The 15,332-nt window shown below is 36.8% G+C and overlaps 1 pseudogene; it reads left to right on the top strand.

Annotated features, from left to right (window-relative positions):
- Positions 1-1,191: 1,191 nt before the first annotated feature.
- Positions 1,192-14,346, top strand: LOC143381928 (phosphatidylinositol N-acetylglucosaminyltransferase subunit P pseudogene; annotated as a pseudogene).
- The last annotated feature ends 986 nt before the right edge of the window (positions 14,347-15,332 follow it).

The following is a 15,332-nucleotide window of genomic DNA, read 5'->3' on the forward strand; positions in this document are numbered from 1 at the left end:
TAACAAGAAAAAGTATCTGTCAGAATCCAACAATAACCAGAGAAATATTAAGAAGTCACACTAATAAAATGCAAAGAGAAAAGTGGCTCTTTGCACCATGAAGAAAGATGAAATTAGACCTGGCTTTGATCTTTGAGTCTCTCTCACTCATAATAAACATAATTATCAGGCACTGGGTACAGTTCTTTCAGCCATGTAGCTCATCCTTAGTCTAATAGGCTCCCTAATAGTGAACTCATTTAAAGAATCTTTTATTCGTTACCAATTAGTAGGTACATGGAGCCTCTGACATAATTCAGTATAATATCCTTGTTCTATGGGCATATAAACAGAAATCGGTTTATAAATTTGAGTTAATACACTTCAAAACAAACCAGAAAGGGATTAATATACAATTCAGGTGTGTTGTAATCAACTCCTACATGCAAGAGTCTAGACAGGCAATAATAAAGATTAACAATCTTATCGGGATTATGAGACAACAAATTATTGGAAAAGATATCTTTGATTTATTATAGTCATCAAAAGATTATTCCAGAGCTATAGAAAACGATGTGAGTCAAATTCCAGAGGAGACAAAGAGTCAATTGTTAATCACGGAAATGACTTGTGTCTTGGTATCTCAAAACTTATTTGAAAAGGCAATGAAAAAATTAATTTTGTATCTGGGAAAGAAGGACACAAAGCCAAGTTATCAGCACACATTTGTAAGAGCCCGGACCACATAATACCACAGCATGTCTTTTTGACAAACTGAATGAGCATAGGAATACCAGAATAATGATGACCTATTTAGACTTTAACAAAGCACTCAACATTGTTTTATAAAATCCACAAAATGTATATATAATATATATATATATATATACACACACATATATGTACATATGTATACATATATTCTTTATTCATATAAATATATACACGTACATACACATATTTGTATATGTATATATATATGTATATATATATATGTATATATATATATGAATAAAGGAGCTAAAGTTGACATAGCATTAAATAATCGTTTTCTAGAAGACTTGAATAAATAATAGTGTTGTTGCCTATTAGCTTTCTTTTTGAGTTCCAATAGGTAATACACGAGTGTTTTTATGTGTCCCAACTTTGTATGTTAAAAGGTCCGTCTCAGCCTTGACAAGATTTGCTACATCAAAAAAAGACAAAATCACCATGCAGCCTGCCAAAATCATCACCATCTCAGGTACACAACTTGGACAGTGTCAACTGCAGACAAAGTCAAGTTTGACTGGATCAGGAAGCATTAACATTGTTGGAACCCCATTGGCTGTGAGAGCACTTACCCCCATTTCAACAGCCCATGGCACACCAGTAATGAGTCTATCAGTGCCCACTCAACAGGTATCTGTCCAGACTCCTCCTCGAGTTATCAGTGTGGTTATAAAAGTGTCAGAGGTTAAATCAGAAGCAATGGTTAAAAAAAAAAATGCAGGAACATAATGAGAAAACTTTGCAGCTGGTAGAAGAACAACCAGCAGATGGAAATAAGACAGTGACCCATGCAGTTGTTGTCAGTGCCACTTCAGCTCTCAACCTAAGACCCAAGGACTCTGGGCTGGGGATGTGGCTCAAGCGGTAGCACGCTCACCTGGCATGTGTGCGGCCCGGGTTCAATCCTCAGCACCACATACAAACAAAGATGTTGTGTCCACTGAAAACTAAAAAAAAATAAATAATTAAAAATTCTCTCTCTCTCTCTCTCTCTCTCTCTCTCTCTCTCTCTCTCTCTCAAAAGACCCAAGGACCAGGGACATGTGTGAAATAAACAGTAGCTCCACTGTGGACTTTTAGACTGTTAGTGGTAGTACTGACAATCATCAAGAAATGTCATAGGAAGATTTTAATGCATATAAGAAAACAATCAAACTTATTAGAAGTAAATTACCTATCCCATGTTTCAGTGGGAAATGAACTACACATGGAGATGCTGACAGAAAACTGCCTCTTACTGTAGGAAACAACTGAACCTATCAATAAGGAAAAGGATTGAAAGGGACCAAGCTGCTCACCACAATATCAAGTTACACTAAGACTTAGAACACTAACATCTGGGGATGTGGCTCAAGTGGTAGCGCACTCATCTAGTGCCGCAGTCTGGCTGGGCACAATTCAGGAGCCACTTGTCAAAAGAAACTAACTTTATTTTTAGAACCACACAAGATAAACAAAACAGCTCCTCAGGAAAAAACCCTCAGAGCCCAACTGCCACCACGGGCTTCCCACAAGCCACACACCCCAACAACCTCTTCCTCCCACAATCCTCCTGCTCTTGAGGCCGATTGGCTGGGTCGCATGGGCGGAGCCAAAAAAGTCCCCCAATGAGCAGCTCCGTGGTCTGAAAGGGCAGGGAAACAGCCCAATGAGCATCACCGCAGAGGAGCCAATCAGCTAGATGTTGCTGGGGCCGCTGTGAGCCAATCATCAGCTGGCAGTCTGAAAGTTTGCTGGGGCCCCTTCAGCTCATCAGCTGGCAGTCTGAAAGTTTGCTGGGGCCCCTTCGGCTGTGGCTCTCAACAATCTAGCATGCCTGAGGCACAGGGTTTGATTCTCAGCACTACATCAAAATAAAATAAAGATATTGTGTTCACCTTAAAAAAAAAAACTAAAAAATAAATATTAAAAAAAAGAGGCTATATATTTGTCAGTGGGGAGGGGTTGGGATAGGTGATCTCATTGTTACATAGAGCAATTTTTGATGCATTTTATATGCATACCAGCAATTATTACTGTGTTTGCACCATACTCACTTAACTGGTGCTATGTGAAGACTCTGCTAATATAGGTATTACAGAATGTGACTTGAAGAATGGATGCAAAAGCTTCAGAAAAAGGATAGCAAAAAAGATCTAGTGTGATTTTTTATATATATCATATAGCTTAAGCTGATTTAAAACAAAGGCCTTAGACTAATTTTTGGTTTTCTTTCTTGAAATAAGCTAGTGGCTTGTTTGTGTAAAACTATTTTATTAAAAGAAAAATTTTAAAAATCTTGTACCTAGCACAGTATTGTTATAAAATTTACATGTAACATCTTACATGGCAGTTTAATTTTGTCAATTTCTTAATTGTGGGCAAATTAACAGTTGGCTTTGGCCTTTTGCTGTAACATGCCTGTGTCATTCACTCAGCCCTGGCATCTGCGCAGACACATCAGTTTTCAGTTCTAATGTCACTTGGAAGTTTAGGCGCAGCATGAATTTTTGTCTAGTACCTGCCGTTTGTTTTCTTTCTTTTTTCTTTTTTGTCTTTTTTTCCTTATTTCTCTTATTTTTTCTTTTTTTTTTTTTTTTAGTTTAAAGTTTAAGAGGGAAAGTACCAGTGTTCAGATTTGAACTATAATAGTTTGTATATTTAACATTTGAAGCATATTCTATTTTGTTATATTCTTGTTTCAAAGTGTATTCAAGTAGGTTTTCAGAAATATAGAAATGAAATTGAAAAATAGAAGATATAGTAGAGAAACAGTTGCATTGGGGGAGAAATTCTAAAACCTTCTGAGAGCAGTACAGAGAATTCAGTAATATAAAGGAGAATCTGTATCCTGGCTGACCACCACTTTGTCATATCCTGCAGGAGACCATTAAGTTATATAAATACCCATTTGTTCCTTTAGTCTATCATATTCCTCATGCTCAAATACTAAAACCTTATTTTTTCCTTTGATTACTATAAGCATTCACCGCTGGGGCAGGAGTTTTGTATGAATTGCCAACTGCTGTATCCCTACTGCTTAGGAGAGTGTTCAATAAATAGTTGCTGAATGAATGGTAAATATGATCAGTCTAGTCACTGAAACAATCCACCTGCTGGGTATAAGATAAATAATTTTAAATCAGTAGCTTTTCTCTGCAGTAATAATAAGAACTTACAATTGAAAATGGAAAAACCATCCCATTAACAAAAGTGATAAAAACTATAAAATAGTTACAACATGAGCATGAACATAGAGAAAGAATAGTATAAATCTTATTGGGAGACATAAAATAAAATTGGAATAAATGAAAAGATATACCATTGGTGGGTGGGAAGACAGTAATAAAAATGTCATTTCTTCCAAAAGGGATATGAGAAAACATGCAATTCTAATTAGTATTTCCCAATAATCTTTTACTTCAATATAATTATTTTGGTATGTATTCTTTCATACAATGTTCAAGATTCATGGCCAGTCCCCATCACACCCCACACAGGTGCCCAGTGACTACATCTGGAACTGGCAACACTTTTCCCACACAACCACAAATAGTGGGAACATGCTGTCCTGCGATCACTAGGCGAGGAGGTGCTATGCTGGGTGGGGGTGAAGCTCTTCCTTTTTACCTTTTCTTGGTCTCTTCAGTTCCTTCTGTGCGCCATGCCTCCAAGGTCAGTGACATTCAGAGATGTGGACATAGATTTCTTCCAGGAGAAGTGGTAATGGCTTTAGCCTTCTCAAAGAAATTGATACAGATGTATAAGTGTGTGTGTGTGTGTGTGATGTTAGAGAACTGTGGCCATCTGGTCTCACTGGGCTGCTTCCGTATCCTGGCAGTTGTGGATAATGTCAAAGTCTACATGGAGGCACAGATGTGTGTTTGACAAACTGAGCTCACTTCCTTTGGATATATTCTCAGATGTGGAATGGCTGGATCGTATGGTCTTTCTATTTCTAAGCCACATGTGGTTTCCTTAGTAGAACAAAGGGAAAAGCCCCAGTTGAGGACAGATGTGAGAAGAGATTTGATTTCAGGGTGCTGCGTTACCAAACCTGTGAGCCAATGGAAGGACCCCCATACCAGAACCTTTGTATGTCCCAAATGATTGTGACCAACCAGGAAAGTCAGGACAAACATTTATGGGACATCAAAGAAGTTGAATTAGAAAAAAAAACATTAAATTTAAGTTTAAATCATATTTCAAAACTGATGATTTCATGGGAATTGTTCAGGAAGGAGACCTGAGAAGCTTAATGAAGGTCGGAACATGCTTCTCTCTGCCAAGCCTGATGACACACATGTGGGAGGGAAATGTAATGACCATAAGGCAACCAGAAAACCCCTCAGAGGTACTGCTTCACAAGATTCACATGGGGCAGCAGCATTTTGAACAGAGAGGGCAAACAAAATAGTAACACAGTGACAATTTTCTTCACACAGAAGAGGGTTTCTAATGAAAAGATCTCTAAACATAATGAATATGGGAAATAATGTGGCATGTCGGCTCTCACCAAGCAAGAGAAAATTCAGGTAGGGAATCACTATAAATCCAACCAATGGAGAAACCAACTCTTGGGTCTTCCCAGAGCTTATTTGGAATAGAAACACCATAAGTGTAACCAAAACGGGAGCATGAAATTACCCTCTCAGTCATACATAAAGAACTCACTCTAAAGAAAAAACTTTCAAATGTAATATATGTGGTAAAACTTCCCATTAAAAAAAAAAAATGGATAACCTTGCTGAACCTCAGAAAATGCACACAGGAAGGAAATCCTAAAAATGTAGCAAATGTGAGAAAACCCTCATTAGCAAATCAGTCCTTCCAGAACATCACAGAACACATGCAGGGGAGAAACCCCATGCATGCAACAAAAGTGAGAAATCCCTCTGCCACAAGTCAGACCTCACTGTCCATGGGGGGGCGGGGGAATTCTATGAATGTGAAAAATTTAGAAAATTATTTTGCCAGAAATCACATTTCAGCAAACATCAGGGAGCTCACACAAGGAAGGAGTGCCATATGGCAGGAGCTGGCTGTCTGTTCTCCAAGTCCTACTCTTTGATCTTGAGTCCAGTTAGCCTGTGTTTCTCAGTCTCCTATTACTCTGGGTGAGAACACATGCTATGGTTTAGATATGAGGTGAAATGATTGGGTTATGAGAGCCTTAATCCAATCAGTGCAATAATCTCCTGATCGGGATTAACTGAGTGGTGGTGTTAGGCAGGTAGAGTGTATCTGGAGGAAGTGGGTCAATGGGGGTTAATATCTTGTCCATGAGAGGAAATTTTTCTCTGCTTCCTGGTGCCATGTTCCTAGCTCCTTTTCGTCACCACAACCCTTCTACAATGATGTTCTGCCTCAACTCCAACCTTAAGAATGGATGCAGTCAACCATCTATGGACTGAGGCCTCTGAAACTCTGAGACCCAAAATAAATTTTTCCTCCTTAAAATTGTTCTTGTTGGATCTTTTGGTCACAGCAGTGAAAAAAAACTAACAAAAACACCACGTAACTAAGATCTGGCCAAGAGAGTATGGATACAAGAGATAAAGATTACTTCCAGACCTGACAACCAAAAATTCCCATGTGGTCCTGGTTTCTTATCCCTTGTGGGATTCAAGTGCAGGTGACTCCAGAGCACCCTTGTGAGCCATAGCTGGAAGATGGTGTTGTGGGGCAGGTCACTCATAAAACACACCAAGTCCCAGTTTTGTCCAAATGGAAGAGTCTTTTGTCCAACTAGCTGGGACTTTCCTGTAGGACCAAGTTGTCTCTTCAGAAAACAGCCTTGAGATTCAGCGTTTTAGGGTATTTAAAGGCAAAAAAATGACATCCGGGTTGACATAGCTAAAAGCAAGCACGTACAGAAACTGAATTGGGCAGTTAGCGAGACAATGCAATGGGTACATTGGTATTTCCCACGGGACTTTCCAGGTTGGCATAGCAGCAAGCAAGCAGAAGGGAAGTGAGTCAAAATGACCCTAGTTGAGTACTAGCATCTAGACAATCAATTTCTGACAGGGTACATTGCCCAAGAAAAATGAAAACCAAAGAGAGAACAATTTTACATTATATAAGAATTGCCATTTTGTGTTGCCAAGTATGCCATGGTAGGTAACTATTAATGGGTACAGAGGTGGGGCTTTCCCTTGGGAGAAGCATTTCTTACATGCTATGGAGTCTCAGGGCAAAATGGAGTCTGTTTGGTCATTGCCCATACAGCCTGGCCCATAAAAATGGCAACCATGATATCAGAAGTGAAACACCATAAGAATAGAAACACCATAAGTGTAACCAAAACGGGAGCATGAAATTACACTCTCAGTCATACATAAAGAACTCACTCTAAAGAGAAAACTTTCAAATGTAATATATGTGGTAAAACTTCCCATTAAAAAAAAATCTAACCTCAGTGATCTATGAGGAGAGCATAGATTACCTCACCTCTACCCTGAAATCTCCATTTCTATTCTATATGAGTATGAAATAAATAAATGCTCTATTGAAAAAAATAATAATAACAATGGGAGATAGGTTATAAAGCCACATTTTTTTAAAAAAGTCTGTATGGTATTGACATGAAAATAGATTTAAAATAATAAATCAGTAGAACAAAATAGACAACCTAGAAATCAATCCCTGCAGATATGTGGCAAAAGGATATTACATATTCATTGCATGAGTAATAAACTAATTATTTAATAAAAGTATTAGCATTGAGCTGGGATTGTGGCTCAGTGGCAGATCACTCGCCTAGCATGTGTGAGACCTTGGGTTCGATCTTCAGCACCACATAAAAATAAATAAATTAAATAAAGGTATTGTGTCCAACTAAAAAATAAATTTAAAAAAAACTATTAGCATAGTATTGGGGAGAAAATAAAGTTGGGCCCCTATTTATATGATATACAAGACAGATTTCAGTGTGTGCAAGATTTAACCTTTAAAAATAAAACAAAACAAAATTTTAAAGTTAAAAAAAAATGTAAGGGTTGAGTGCAGTGCATATGCCCGTACTAGGGAGACGGAGGCAGGAGGATTGCAAGTTCTAACAATTTAATAAGATATTTACTCAAAATAAAAAATAAAAGGGCTAGGGGTATAGCTCACTGGTACAACACTGGCCTAGCGTGCATGAGACCCTGAGTTCAACCCCAGTACCACAAAAGAAAGAAAATGTAAAAGACTGTATATCCAATCTAGTTTGTAAAGAAAAATGTATTAATCTAGTGAGAAAAAAAGCAAAATCTTAATATTGAATCAGAAAATTAAGAAGGAATGAAGGAAGGGAGGAGGGAGGGGAAAATATTTGACAATATAATTTTTTTTAAATAGAACATAAGTATAAACAAAATTCATAGACAAAATATCTCTTGGGAAAAAAACACTTTATTCATTAAAGACCATCAAAATCTGAAGTATAGGAAAAGGTCTTACAAAATAATATATAATAACATGAACAAAGGGAATAAATATACAATTCACAGAAGAACAAATCAATGTGACCAGCAAACACATAAATGCATGCTCAAAATCATCTGTGGTCAAATAAAGGCAAATAATAATAATAATAATATATCACATTTTACAAAAATTAAGGCAAAGTAAACATATTATCATGACAATGTGAAAGAGAGGAGACTCCTCTTCACTATAAGGTAAAATATCAGTCTTACAATCTTTCTGGAAAACAATCTAGCAATCTTTATTTCACCTTAATATTCTCTCACCCCTTAATCTAACAATTCTACTGGGTCACATACAATATATCACATTTTATATCATATGCAAATAAGGGCATCAGGACCTAAAGTGTGCTTACTGTAGCATTGTTGAAAATGGTCGACAATTTCAAGCATATGGATGCTCATCAGTTTGTTGAATTGAATGATTAATTTATATTGTAAAATATTATGCATCATTTAAAAGAATAAGATTGAATTTTTATCACATAGTTGGAAAGATTTCCTTAAGGGTTGGTTTGTTTGTTCAAGTGAGAAAGGGAAAATGCAGAAACATGGGAATAACATAATCCCATATTAAAAATAACTAAAAATTGCTGTTATTATAGATCTGTACAGTTATATGTTTGTCTATTTTTAGTTTACAACTAGAGAGCATAAGAGACAATAGAATAAAGGTCAAATCAGTACTGCCTGATTTGAGGAGGACAGTAAAGGGACAAGAGAAGGCAAACAAATAGAAATTATAAACCTTAAAAAAAAACCCTCCAAATACACTTGCTACAACTTAAGCATTTATTTCCAATTATATATGTGTGTACATACATATGCAGAACAATTTTAAATAATTTTTTACATTAAAAAGACAGAAACGAAGGAGAAAGAAGAGGACCAGAAAAAGGAAAGAGTTAAAAAGGAAGACAGGGGCAGGCAGAAAGAGGAAATTGGCATTGCCAATTCTGCCTTTTCAGACTCACATGACCATCAACTTACTGCTTCACTTGCTAGTGACTCAGTGTTGACAGCTTTCAATAATATCAAATACTTAAACAACTTGCTCAAAATGAGAGGGTTATTTAGCTCTTGCAATTTTTTTTTTCCTTCCCTCCTGCTATGGTTGAATATAGGTCATCCATTCAAAACTCATGTTGAAGTTTAATCCTTATGAGATGATAAGAAAAGGGACCAGGCCATACCTTTCAGAGGTGATTAGGGCTCTGTCATCAGGAATGAGTTAATGCATTTATGTAGATTAATAGATTAATGGGTTATCTAAAGAGTCTACTATAACATTCAGTTTGGCCAGTTCTCCTTGCACTCTCTGTCACCATGTGATGCCCTGTGCCACCTTGGGATTCTGCCAGTATAAAGAGGCTATCATCAGGTATGGTCCCCCAGTCTCAGAGCACAGCTATGAACCAAAGTGAGCCCTTTTTCTGTACAATCTGTTTATTCTGGTGTGTTGTCATCAGCAACAGAAACCTGACTAGGTTGCCTCCCTATCTCTTCTTCCTTCTGGAAGCAAGAACAACCTATTACTGATCATGAATGTCATCTGCATGGCTCTGAATTTTACCTAACTACATGGAAATCTTCTAAGTTGATATGTCTACCTTCTGATTTCCTAAGCATTTTGTAGCACTTACAAAATCTGAGATAATTTATTAGGTAAGAGGATTTTCTGAAAACTGTTTAATTCCAAGAAAAGCTTGCTTTTGCAAAACAACAAAAGCTTCCTTATCTTCTCAATTACAAAAGACTTGAGGATGTATTTCCCAAAACCATTTCTGAATCACCTTAATAAATTGTAGCTACTGTTTAAACACCTTGAAGACATGCAGAAAACAAAGAAGGATAACAATTTCTCAAGAAATCAAGGTCAATAGTTTTTTGCTACCATTCAACAGTTTATAATAATAAAATCAAACTTGTCACCCAATATACTGGGAAAGTAATTACAATGAACATATTTTGAAGCTGTGGGTTAGCATAAGGTGTCAGCAAGGAATTATGAATGATGACAATGTTTTTGGTTTAGGGAACAATTGATGAGGAATATTCAGATTGTGGAAAGAAGTTCTAATACAAATAGCAAGTGTGTAGAGTAAAATTGATATTTAAACTTTAATTCAGTTCAACAAGTGCAAATTATCTACGCCCACTAAAATTTTATATTCAATCTTCATCTGATTGATTTATGGTCATTTATTCAACGTGCCTCTCTTATCCCTTTCTGCTTTAAGAAGAATACAGGACTAAACCTGAAGTACCTTGATTGACAGCAATTCTGGCTTCATTTTATTGAGCCCGTACTCTATAAGAAATTCTCTCAATATCTAATTAATTTAAGCATAATTGCAACTTTATAAACTAAGCATTTATTTCACCATCTTAAGATGAAAAGAACAAGGCTCAGAGATGTCCAAAGAACACGACTAACGCCTAACAGTCCGTAAATGGCCAAGCAGAGAGGCACAGTCATGGCTAACTTCAATACCTCTGCCCTTTGTGTTCTACTGCAACGAGTTTCTTGTTAGGTCAATCCTGTGCTAGGGAGGTCGCAACACAGAGAACCCATCATAACCACAGCTATTTAGTTTGGAAACTCTGACTCACTGTTACTCATTGTAGGCCATTGTAGCTAATTCATTCAACACCTGTAGGATGGATTGGAACACACAACTGCACCCCATCAGTCTCATCTCCTTAGACAGTTATCTCATGGGAGAATACCCCACCCACCTGCCCCAATCATTGCATGTCCTCCACACTGAGCTTCATGATATTTCAAAGAGAGAGAAAGAGAGACCCTGAGTAGACAGAGGCACAGATCTGTGGACAGGACAAATCATGCTTGTCCCTTTAGTTAGATGAATAAAACCTCCAAATACACTTGCTACAGATCAACTGAAATAGAAACAATCAATTTAAATTGATTGAAAGACTTCCATAATGTATCCACATTTTTTTTTAAATAGCTGGACGACTTCTCCAAAAAGAAACATACTTAAACCCAAACATCAAATGATTGCCTAATTTTCAAATAAGTCTTCCTGGAAACCTGCATATTTCTTCTGAGGAAAATCATATACATAGTCAGAGAGCTCAACCATGATTGTGTTACACATCTTTTCTGAGAGGCTAGGGGACTCACACTGCCTTTAGGATGTATAGACCTTTGTTTTTAAATAAACATTGTTTGTGTTTTGTTTTTGATGCATCCTGGAATTCTTTTCAGCAGTAAAAATTCAAAAACCCAGCCTGGGATTGTGGCTCAGCAGTAGAGCATTCACCTAGCCCGTGAGAGGCCCTGGATTCGATCCTCAGCACCATTTAAAAATAAATAAATAAATAATAAGAGTATTGACAACTACAACTAAAAAATAAATATTTAAAAAAAAAAAAAGAAAAAAAGAAAAGTCAAGAACCCTCCCAGGCCAAGGTTTCATTCTCCTCATTGGATAGAACTTGTCAGAATCCTGTGCAATGGCAACCCCACCATCAACATCCCAAACTCCCAGGACTCATAGCCAAGTGACCTGAGGAACTTAGGACCCAACTCTATGTCCTCTTTTCTTTGGAAACACACACATTTTGTTCTAAATACAGCGTCTTGTGGGAATAAGAATATTAGAGGTTGTTATGTGATTGAAATAAGGCCTCAGAATCTTATACTCAAGTTCATGGTGGTTTGTAACAGTCAGAGACTCTAGTGTAGCAACTTTCACTTTGCAGCTGGGAAAAAATGGCCGTATGTGGGATCCTTCATGATCCAGCCCCAGCCTAACTCTCCAACTTCAGGTCCTGTCCTTCGCCATTGTCCATCTCAATGACACACCCAACTCAGAGCAAAGCAGCAAAGTGCAAAGGACACATCACCTAAAGTTTGTGTACCTCTATTTCCTCATTTTCAGAACACAGATAATTCAACATTCAGTTCTTCAGCACATTTTTATTGAGACTCAACAGTACCAAGAACTAACTCACACACACACTCTCTCTCTCTCTCTCTCTCTCTCTCTCTCTCTCTCTCTCTCTCTCTCTCTCTATCTCTCTCTCTCTAATAAGAATGGTATGAGGATTAACTCATTAAAATTGATTAATGAGGATTAAATTTCATGCAAAATTCTTAACTTAGTGATTGACGACTAATAAATTCTCCACAAATACATGAGTTATTATTATTATTCTTGCTTCCTTATCATACCTCTACACCTTGGATATGCAGCCCTATCTGACTGAAATGTCCTTCCCCAGCTTATTCATCCTTCAGGACTCAAAAAGCATCTCCTCTATAAAGCCTCCCCTGTTTCCTTTTAAAGGAACAGTCACCAGGTCTTTCTCCTCCTCTGAGTCATTTTTGTACATAATGTCAGTTATAGAAATATTCCTGTGGTATTGCAACACTTTGTTTGATAACTGCCTGTCCTTTCTTCGCCAGACACTGAATTCCTTGAAGCAAATGGAGAATGGTGTTTAATTCATAGTACTAGTTCCAACATTTAACACAATGGCAATTATGCAACTGTGATATAGATTCCCCATATTTTTATACTGAAGAAAAGAATGGCTTGCCTGAGTTTACACAGTTGACTGGTCATAACACCTGAGGTCTCTGGTTCCCTGACCCAGGCACTTTTCTCTTGATCATACTGCTTTTCTAAATCACTGGAGAGAGGGACCATAATATGCTGGTGTCAAAATGCTACAGAGCAGCCTTCTCTGCTTCTCAGATCAGTCTGGGTTCAATCAGAAAACTGAAACTGCAAAATAATTTAAATAGACGTTAGGATCATTGCAAGTCCTGGCAGAACTTACCTCCTGCATTGACTTTTGATTTTCATTTTTCTCTATTTTCCCTTGAAAAGATAAAATCAACAAATAAAATTTTAATTGTTTAAAAGGTCCATTAGAAAATTAAATATATTATTTTGGTGGGATAACAGATTTTCAAAAGTTTTGATGATATTGGAAGTGAGTATAAAATCAGTAGCAAAAAAAAAAGTCCTTTATAAGTGATCAAGTGACAACTGAATCATTTTAAACAAATCAAGAAATGTTTCAGAGTAAATTTAGTCTCCTATTTAACTTGATAGATAAAGATCTAGACATTGTATGTTAATATCTATCTAGTTCTATTACTATAAATGGAAAATGTACATATAATTATACTTAATATACATGTGGTCCCCAATTTACAATGGTTTGACTTATGATTTTTTTTGACTTTACAATGGTGCAAAAGCAATATATATCCAGTAGAAATCACACTTGGAATTTTGAACTTCAGTCTTTTCTCAGGCTAGCAATTCATGGTACAATACTCTTATGAAGCCCAACTATGGGCTAAAATGTGTTCAGAGCAATAGAATATGTGTTCACAGCATCCTTCCAGGACCAATTGGTATTCAGAAAATTATATACTAAACAAGCATTAATTCAACAAACATTTGTTAAATTCTTATTGTGTGCCAGAAACCACACTAGAATGACAGTGGCCAAACAAGACAAGAAACACCCTGGCCTGATTGGATTTACTCTGTACTGGGAAAACTAGACAGGCGCATGAACAAACAAGTGGTGAAACTATGGATTGCAATAATTCCTCAAAGGAAATAAACATGGTTATACAAGCTGAGAGAGGTTAATTTAGGTGGTGTGGTCGAGAAAGGCTTTTTTGAGCTCTTTCTCCTCCACTGTGGCTCCCTGGCTGGTGCTTTGCACAGAAAGCACAGAGATTGGCCAACGTCACAAGGAAAATGGGGGGGAAATTCACCATTGCCATTACCAGAAAGAGTGATTTATGGCTTTGTTCTTTTCTTAAGCTTCGTACTTTATCTTGTGGATTTTATTCCTGAATATTGGCAAAGCTTCTTAGGCTTAACCTATTGATCTCAAAAATATTGGGCAGTCATATTACTTGTCCCCCTGCTTATTACCATAACAATTGGTTATGTACTTTTATTGGGAACTAACATAATGAGTACTTCTTCACTCCATTCATACAATCATAGATAACTGTTCTAAAAATCAACAGTGGAAGAAATACCAAAAAAAGGCCATCCCTATGTTAAAAGATATTTCTCTTAGTAAAGTAAATCAAATGTTCTTTCTTGCAGCCAAAGAATTTCATACCAAAACTTGACTTGTGTATATTTTATACATGCTAACATCAAGCATGATAAATTTTTAACAGAATAATTCTGATCCTAATTATATTGACTATTTTCTCTTATTAATGCCCAGTATTGAAATATATATATAAAGAAAGAAGTTGATCTTTTCCTAGGTAAAGTTCAATTAATATTATAAATGTTTTCAAATATTAGTTTTGAAATATTAGTTTCAAATGTTTTCAAATATTAATAGAATAAAAAATACTGCATTACCCTAAAAACTAACAAAAAAAATACCTTTTGGAGAAGATGATATCTTACCTATGGCCTAAAGAATAAGGATGAAATAGACTTTCAAAGAGCTAGGGAAAGAGTATTCCACTCAGAGGGAAAGGTAAGTAGGAAGACCCTTGTGGCAAAGAGTTTGAGTGCTAACAGACAGAAAAGAGATGGTGTAGCTGGCACACGGAATTAAAGTAGTAAATATAAAATAAGAACAGAAAGATGGGCAGAGACCCAAGCCAGGAGGGCCCTACAGGCCATAAAAAAAGATTTTGGATTTAAGTATAAGAAGTGATATGACTGATTATCTATGTATGTTTGCATGAGTATGAGTATGCATGAATTTGCGCATGAGTGTGTGTATGTCTGTGTATGGTACAGAGCACTCTGGAAATTGAACCCAGAACCTCACTTGTGCTAGATAAGTGTTATGCCAGAAGCCACCCCCCACCCTCATCTTTCACACACATTTTTTGACTGTCCTGTTCCAGGGACAATTTAGTTTACTTATCATGGCCCCCAAACTATTGTTCTTGTTACAAACTCTGATCCTTTGGGCTGAGCTCTCTTAATCACCTTCACACGTTGATATTGCTGCTGCTGTGGCAAACTGAAAGACTCGGGTTCTACATCTTGCCAGATCTGAAAAATTCTCTCTGAGAAGGTGACTACCTGGACTGTGCTTCACATAGTTGTTATGCTCCCTTTGGTGCTAAGACACAGCAATCCCTCT

The sequence above is a fragment of the Callospermophilus lateralis genome, chromosome 16 (assembly GCF_048772815.1).
Source record: "Callospermophilus lateralis isolate mCalLat2 chromosome 16, mCalLat2.hap1, whole genome shotgun sequence".
Classification (NCBI taxonomy): Eukaryota; Metazoa; Chordata; class Mammalia; order Rodentia; family Sciuridae; genus Callospermophilus; species Callospermophilus lateralis.